This window comes from Homarus americanus, unplaced genomic scaffold (assembly GCF_018991925.1).
Source record: "Homarus americanus isolate GMGI-L3 unplaced genomic scaffold, GMGI_Hamer_2.0 scaffold48143, whole genome shotgun sequence".
Classification (NCBI taxonomy): Eukaryota; Metazoa; Arthropoda; class Malacostraca; order Decapoda; family Nephropidae; genus Homarus; species Homarus americanus.
In genome coordinates, this window is record NW_024729051.1 from 10001 (window position 1) to 17705 (window position 7705).

Below are 7705 nucleotides of genomic sequence, written 5' to 3' on the forward strand. Positions count from 1 at the left end.
GGTATATAGTTCACCATTTTTCGGGTCCCAACATATATGCTCATGGTACTTGCCGACTGCCCGCGAGCCTGCCCCGGTGCGCCTCCGCCGTTTACCGACGGCCCGCTTCCTGGGGCGGACAGCCCGCGGCGTCTTGGCAAGTCCCGGGCCTGCGCACCCTCCCCCCTCCCACGAGGGGAAAGTAAACTTCGACCATCGCCCTGTCGACCTCCACCACGCACCACGTCCAGAGACGGGGGAAAGGGTCTCACCCCGCTTGTCGCAGCGCGGGGGCGGCCGGAGGCAGCCTGTCAGGGATCAGCCCAAGACGCACCAGAGAGCCGTAAAAGCTGCCCCGGGCGAACGTCACTTTCATTTCGCCTTTGAGTTTAGTGAGCCCATTGATTCGCACACATGTTAGACTCCTTGGTCCGTGTTTCAAGACGGGTCGGGTGGATCACCGACCTTTTGGACACTGCGAGAGCCAACCACCGCCGAAGCGGCGGCAAGCTCTTCTCGACGACCGTCGCAGGGCAGCCAGGACACCGGTGGTTTTCCCCGTCGCGCGGGTCTCCTCCCCCAGACAATCTGAGAGAGAGTCGGCGGCGAGGTACCAATCCGACCGGGCCTTCGACGTCCCCGGCAATGGGTCGCGGTGACCTACTACAAGGCGAAACACGCCCGCCGACGCCAGCGTGGGTGGGGGCGCGCCCAAACATTTTTGGGTCGCTCAATTACAACACCTCACCCAGCCGACAGCCGACGAGCTGAATCCCCTCAGTTTGACCTTCGAGTTTCCACCCGTTTGGCTCTTAACGGTTTCACGTACTCTTGAACTCTCTCTTTAAAGTTCTTTTCAACTTTCCCTCACGGTACTTGTTCGCTATCGGTCTCGTGGTCATATTTAGCCTTAGATGGAGTTTACCACCTGCTTTGGGCTGCACTTTCAAGCAACCCGACTCTACAGAGAGGCCCTTTCCGACCGTCCCATCTGTACCCTCACGGGCGCCGCCATACGGGCCTGTCACCCTCCATGGGCAGTGGCCGCTTTCAAGCTTGACTTAGACGGTATGGGACGGCGTGCTGGACCCTCTGAAACGCAACACCCCTCGTGCCCGAAGACATCGAGGTTATGCGCTGGGCTTTTCCCGGTTCAGTCGCCCTTACTAAGGGAATCCCTGTTGGTTTCTTTTCCTCCGCTTATTAATATGCTTAAATTTGGCGGGTAGCTCTCTCCTACTACGAGGTCGATCGTGGTCTCATCATCCTTAGGGGGAACAAGTTCCCCAACCACGAAGCGGAAGACGCTCTGCCACCGACTTTCTTCACCACCGACATTACCAGGCAGGAAGGTTTGAGGGGCTTGTCGCGGGGGTACCAGCGGCCATGGCGCCGGCACTCCCACCCCTGACTCCGTTCCTTCTCATTGAGTGGTAAATAGCCAATAGGAAAAGTGTTCCAGCAGAACATCTCTCGCAGAGTCATATACACACACAGTTTTAATGCATATACGCTCGTGTTCCGCCCTTACTCGGCCGCACCTTTGCCGCTTAAACTTTGACCTCTTTCCCCGTTCCCGCATGCCACAGCAGTGGCACTTGTTTATCCGGAGAAAGAGAGCGAGAGTCGCAGTATTAATTGGCGTGAGCGGCCTTTCCGGCTGCAGAACTAGTGCTCTATCCCGGCGAGCGCCGTTATGAGGCGCAACACCGTCTTTAACGCGTTTAGAGAGAACTCCCCCTGCCTCCCTCCCAGGCCTGTCAGTCATGAGATAGACGTGGACTCGTGGCGAACTCTCAAAGAGAACGCCCACACCGCGTCTGACCGTGGGAGAGGGTGGAGGAGCGCGTGAGGAAGAGCACTGCGTCACCCAAGCATTCTCATCTCTCTGCCTGCACCACTACATGGTAGACTGCGGGCCCAGGCGCACTCATCAATTTAGGTTCCACTGCAATGCATGCCAAGCACTCTTTTCGAGGTGATAGACGAAATTCCGGCGGGGCTTACTTAAAAGATATCCGACCCGGTTTCGTTTCCTCTTCGTGGGATGGAGTGCCTCTTAGAACATGTGCAGCATCAGCCATGAGCGGCTGACGGCCATTCGTGTCTCTGTGGACGGCAGGCAAAAGAGCGCCGCCTCCAGTTATTTGCGAGGGCGACAACTGTCGCTTTGTTGTGGTTGAATGTGGGTGCGCCAAGTCCATGGACTTGCTAGTGATAGGCTTGCTTGTTTTTAAGGGCACGCCTCGCGCAAGGCGCGGGCGATTAAACCCCAAGGCGGAAGCTCGGTTCGGGTTACCCTCGTGTCGGGGAGACAGTCAGCAGGTACCGAACTCGCAGCAACCGATGGATGTATATTTCCGACCCTCGTAGAGGAGTGGCGGCGACAAGCTCATATGGCTGCCGCCGCCGCAATATGCGTTCAACTTGTCGATGTATCTGGTATTCTTGCGATTCACATACCGACACGCAGTTTGCTGCGGTCTTCATCGACCACGAGCCGAGTGATCCCCCGTTAAGAGTTGTGTATTTGCCATTTGGTCTTTTTGCGACTAACCATCACAGGTCGAGTCTCAATGAAAGGGTTTGACAGACATAGCCCAAGTTTGTGGTTTGGGTTTGGCCGGACGGCTTGTTGTTGTTTTTTGACACTTGAATTTCACTCTTTTTGGGTCAAGAGGCTTATTCGCCGGTAGTAAGGAACGGACGGGCAGCCGTCCAAAGCCCCGTCCGTCCTCCTCCTCCGATCTTCGCGCTCTCGCCCGAGTGTGGTCCACCTACAGCGTGGTGGTACCTATTTTTGGTGCGGGGGCCGGGATTGTCCTCTTTCGCTGCTGGAGTTGCCAGAGCAGAGCCCGAGACCGCCCAAATCAGGAGAGTAGTAGTAGTAGTTTTAAGAGCGCCCCGTTCTCTTTCTCTCTGTTAATGATCCTTCCGCAGGTTCACCTACGGAAACCTTGTTACGACTTTTACTTCCTCTAAATGATCAAGTTTGGACATCTTTCCGTCAGCTCGAGGCGACGACCCCAGAAAACCCTCGCGGGCAACGGGGCCGACAATCCAAGAGCGCCAGTCCGAAGGCCTCACTAAATCATTCAATCGGTAGTAGCGACTGGCGGTGTGTACAAAGGGCAGGGACGTAGTCAGCGCAAGCTGATGACTTGCACTTACTGGGAATTCCTCGTTCATGGGAAACAATTGCAAGCCCCAATCCCTATCAAGAAAGGCTTTGAACGGGTTACCCGCTCCTCTCGGAGGGGGAAAACTCGTTGATCCCTTCAGTGTAGCGCGCGTGCGGCCCAGAACATCTAAGGGCATCACAGACCTGTTATTGCTCAATCTCGTGCGGCTAGAATTGCCGCTTATCCCTCTAAGAAGAAGTTGCGAACTGGACACCATTTTCTGGAGATCCGTCGACTACTTAGTAGGCCAGAGTCTCGTTCGTTGTCGGAATTAACCAGACAAATCGCTCCACCAACTAAGAACGGCCATGCACCACCACCCACCGAATCGAGAAAGAGCTCTCAATCTGTCAATCCTTCCGGTGTCTGGGCCTGGTGAGGTTTCCCGTGTTGAGTCAAATTAAGCCGCAGGCTCCACTCCTGGTGGTGCCCTTCCGTCAATTCCTTTAAGTTTCAGCTTTGCAACCATACTTCCCCGGAACCCAAAGACTTTGGTTTCCCGGAAGCTGCCCGCCGGGTCATGGGAATAACGCCGGCGGATCGCTAGTTGGCATCGTTTATATGTGGTTAGAACTGAGGCGGTATCTGATCGCCTTCGAACCTCCTTTCGTTCTTGATTAATGAAACATCATGGCAAATGCTTTTCATGATAGTTAAGTCTTGACGGTCCAAAATTTCACCTCTAGCGTCGCCTTATCTGCAGAATGCCCCGCCTGTTCCGATTAGTCATTACACTCTGGTTCGAAACCAGCAAAAAATAAGAACCGAGGGTCTATTCCATTATTCCATGCATCACCATTCGGGCCATTCAAAATAGCCTGCTCTGAGCACTCCCTAATTTTTCAAAAGTAAACTCTCCGGCCACTCGGGGCACTTCGACAAAAGAAGCATCCCGTCTTGGCGAGCGGCGAAGCTGTTCGGGCGTGACAGTAAACACGGGCGGTGCACCGTCAGTCCGGAACTGAATCCAACTACAGGCTTTTAACGCACTTAACTTTAATATCGCTATTGGGCTGGAATTACCGCGGCTGCTGGCACAGACTTGCCCTCCAATGGATACTCGTTAAAAAAGGATTTAAAGTGTACTCATTCGATTGCGAGGCCTGGGATGAGACTTCACTCGTTATTTTCGTCACTACACTCCCGTGCGGGAGTGGGTAATTCGCGTGCCTGCTGCCTTCGCTTAGATGTAGCCGTTTCTCAGGCTCCCTCTCCGGAATCGAACCCTGATTCCCCGTTACCCGTTATAGCCATTGTAGGCGCATAACCTACAATCGAAAGCTGATAAGGCAGACACTTGAAAAAAGCGGCGCCGGTGCGGAGACCTTGCGCTCAGCCCGAAGTTATTCAGATTCACCACAGGTGGGTTACGGACCGGGGCCCGACCAGTTTTGAACTAATAAAAGCGCTCTTCCCTTGCGGTCAGAGACCAATTGCATGTATTAGCTCTAGAATTGCCACAGTTATCCAAGTAAGTGGGTTTACAGATCCAATGAAACATAGCTGATTTAATGAGCCATTCGCGGTTTCGCCTTAAATCGGCTTGTACTTACACATGCATGGCTTAATCTTTGAGACAAGCATATGACTACTGGCAGGATCAACCAGGTAGCTGCTGCTGTTGGCGGCGCCTATCACGGCGGCCAAAATAGTGAGATTGAGAGAGAGGCAGAAGACATTGGGCGAGGGACCGCACGTTGGCCTTAGAGAAATAGCAAACCAGATGATCAGATCTAACTGCACCTTCTCTTGCTATCCTCGGCGCCGGCAGCGCCACCGTGTGTGCCAATCTCCTCCCTTATCCGCTCCTCTTTGCCCCAGCTCCAGCGAGGCAGCCGACATTGGGCGAGGGACCGCACGTTGGCGAATCTCCTCCCTTATCCGCTCCTCTTCTCTTTGCCCCAGCGAGGCAGAAGACATTGGGCGAGGGACCGCACGTTGGCCTTAGAGAAATAGCAAACCAGATGATCAGATCAAACTGCACCTTCTCTCGCTATCCTCGGCGCCGGCAGCGCCACCGTGTGTGCCAATCTCCTCCCTTATCCTCTCCTCTTCTCTTTGCCCCAGCGAGGCAGCCGACATTGGGCGAGGGACCGCACGTTGGCCTTAGAGCAATAGCAAACCAGATGATCAGATCAAACTGCACCTTCTCTCGCTATCCTCGGCGCCGGCAGCGCCACCGTGTGTGCCAATCTCCTCCCTTATCCGCTCCTCTCCTCTTTACCCAGCTCCAGCGAGGCAGCCGACATTGGGCGAGGGACCGCACGTTGGCCAATCTCCTCCCTTATCCGCTCCTCTTCTCTTCTCTTCTCTTTGCCCCAGCGAGGCATAAGACATTGGGCGAGGGACCGCACATTGGCCCATCTCCTCCTCTCTCTCTTTCTCTTACTGTTTGTGGGGGCGTGGGCTCATGAGCGCCATCGTCGCCCAATATTGGTTAGGTTGTGTATTTCACGGGTGGGAACCGCCATCATCGTTGTTAGGTGATGGGGTAACCCAACGTGTGCTTTGACGAGTTTTGGCTGCTAAACTCTCTTTTTAGTATACTCGGCTCCCAGACTGCGCCCTGGTCGTGTTGAACCATGAGCGTTGTCTATGCACATTAAAGGTAGCCGTTTGCGCGTGGAATAGTGCAATGAATCTCGGTCAAGAGACGGTTGGGCGCTGCATTGAAGGCCGGCACAGACGCGAAGACGGGGTGATCAGCCAACGCAAGTCCGCTAAGTTGGGCAGACAGCAAGGCGAAGGGGAGCCCCGTTCCGGACTGAAAGGCCGCAGCATATGCTGTGACGAAACTAGTAGGGTGGCGACGTGTGCGCCGAGAGAGAGAGACCTGGCAAGTGTAATTGATAGAGCGCGAGCCTACTCGCCATAAGCCCGCTCCACTGCCATTCCTCTGATCCAATGAGACTAAAATCTCTCTCTCTCTCTCTCCTTCTGCTCCAGCCATTGCAGGGCAGGGAAGCGACGGCAATTTTGGTTGTTGTTTTTGAATGCCGCGCTTTGCTTCGCAGAGGCGCCGAAGCGCTCCGCTGGGGGGCGGAAGATATTTCACACCGAATATGTGTGTGAAGGCACCCTCTCCCCTTAATATAGTGAAATAGTGCAATCCAGCATACAAGGTCGGACGATAGGACATTCACCGTACCGCACCTCGAGAGTGGATGTTGGGTAAGGTTAAAACCGGACTGTTCGCAGACAGCCGAATAACCCGGTTCCGGACTAATTGGTGGATGCAACATCATGATGATGCTGCTGCTGTCGCGGAAACCGCAGTGGCGACGTGAGAGAGTAATAATGTTCAATAGGGAGAGCGACCTGGCTAGTGTAATTGATAGATCGCGAGCCTACTCGCCATTAGCCCGCTCCACTGCCATTCCTCTGACCCAATGAGACTATTCTCTCTCTCGCTCTCCTTCTGCTCCAGCCATTGCAGGGCAGGGAGAGGAAATCGACGGCAATTTTGGTTGTTGTTTTGGAATGCCGCGTTTTGCTTCGCAGAGGCGCCGAAGCGCTCCGCTGGGGGGCGGAAGATATTTCACATCGAATATGTGTGTGAAGGCACCCTCTCCCCTTAATATAGTGAAATAGTGCAATCCAGCATACAAGAGCGGACGATAGGACAGTCACCGTACCGCACCTCGAGAGTGGAAGTTGTTTGATCGTTTGTTAGGCAAGGTTAAAACCTGACTGTTCGCGAACAGCCGAATAACCCGGTTCCGGACTTACAATAGACGCAACATCATGATGCTGCTGCTGTCGCGGAAACCGTGGTGGCGACGTGCGCGCCGAGAGAGTAATAATGTTCAATTGGGAGACAGACCTGGCTAGTGAAATTCATAGATGGCGCTCCACTGCCATTCCTCTGACCCCATGAGACTATTTTCTCTCTCTCTCTCTTCTTCTTCTGCTGCTGCTGCTGCTGCTGCTCCAGCCATTGCAGGGCAGGGGAAGGGGCGGCGGCAGCTTTGGTTGTTGTTTTTTTGAATGCAGCGCTTTAGCCGCCCAGAAGGCGCCGAAGCGCTCGCTGGGGAGCGGAAGATATTCCACACCGAATAGGTGTGTGAAGCTTCCCTCTCCCTTAATATAGTGAAATAGTGCAATCCAGCATACAAAAATGGGACGATAGGACAGTCACGCACGTGCAGCACCTCGAGTGGAAGTTGTTTGATGCGTTTTGTTAGGCAAGGTTAAAACCGGCTGTTCATGAACGGCCCGAATAACCGGTTCGGACTTGCAATAGACGCAACATCATGATGCTGCTGCTGTGGAAACCGTGGTGGCGACGTATGCCGAGAGGTAATAATGTTCAATTGGGAGACAGACCTGGCTAGTGAAATTCATGGAAGTGGCACTCCTGCCATTCCTCTGACCCCATGAGACTAATACTCTCTCTCTCTTCTTCTGCTATACTGCTCCAGCCATTGCAGGGCAGGGAAGGAAGCGGCGGCAACTTTGGTTGTTGTTTTTGAATGCAGCTTTGTACTTGAAGGCGCCGAGAAGGCTCAGCTGGGGGCGGAAGATATTCCACACACCGAATAGGT

General features: G+C 54.1%; 2 non-coding genes across 2 annotated transcripts in view; both read right to left on the reverse strand.

The window, feature by feature from the left end:
• Positions 1-1229, reverse strand: part of LOC121866290 — a 4330-nt gene extending 3101 nt beyond the window's left edge. The window contains exon 1 of the ribosomal RNA XR_006088955.1: positions 1-1229. This exon is cut by the window's left edge and continues 3101 nt beyond it. This is a non-coding gene — a ribosomal RNA (large subunit ribosomal RNA).
• A 1111-nt stretch (positions 1230-2340) lies between these two features.
• Positions 2341-2503, reverse strand: LOC121866287. Its single transcript, XR_006088952.1, has one exon. It is a non-coding gene; the product is annotated as a 5.8S ribosomal RNA (ribosomal RNA).
• Between the last annotated feature and the right edge of the window lie 5202 nt (positions 2504-7705).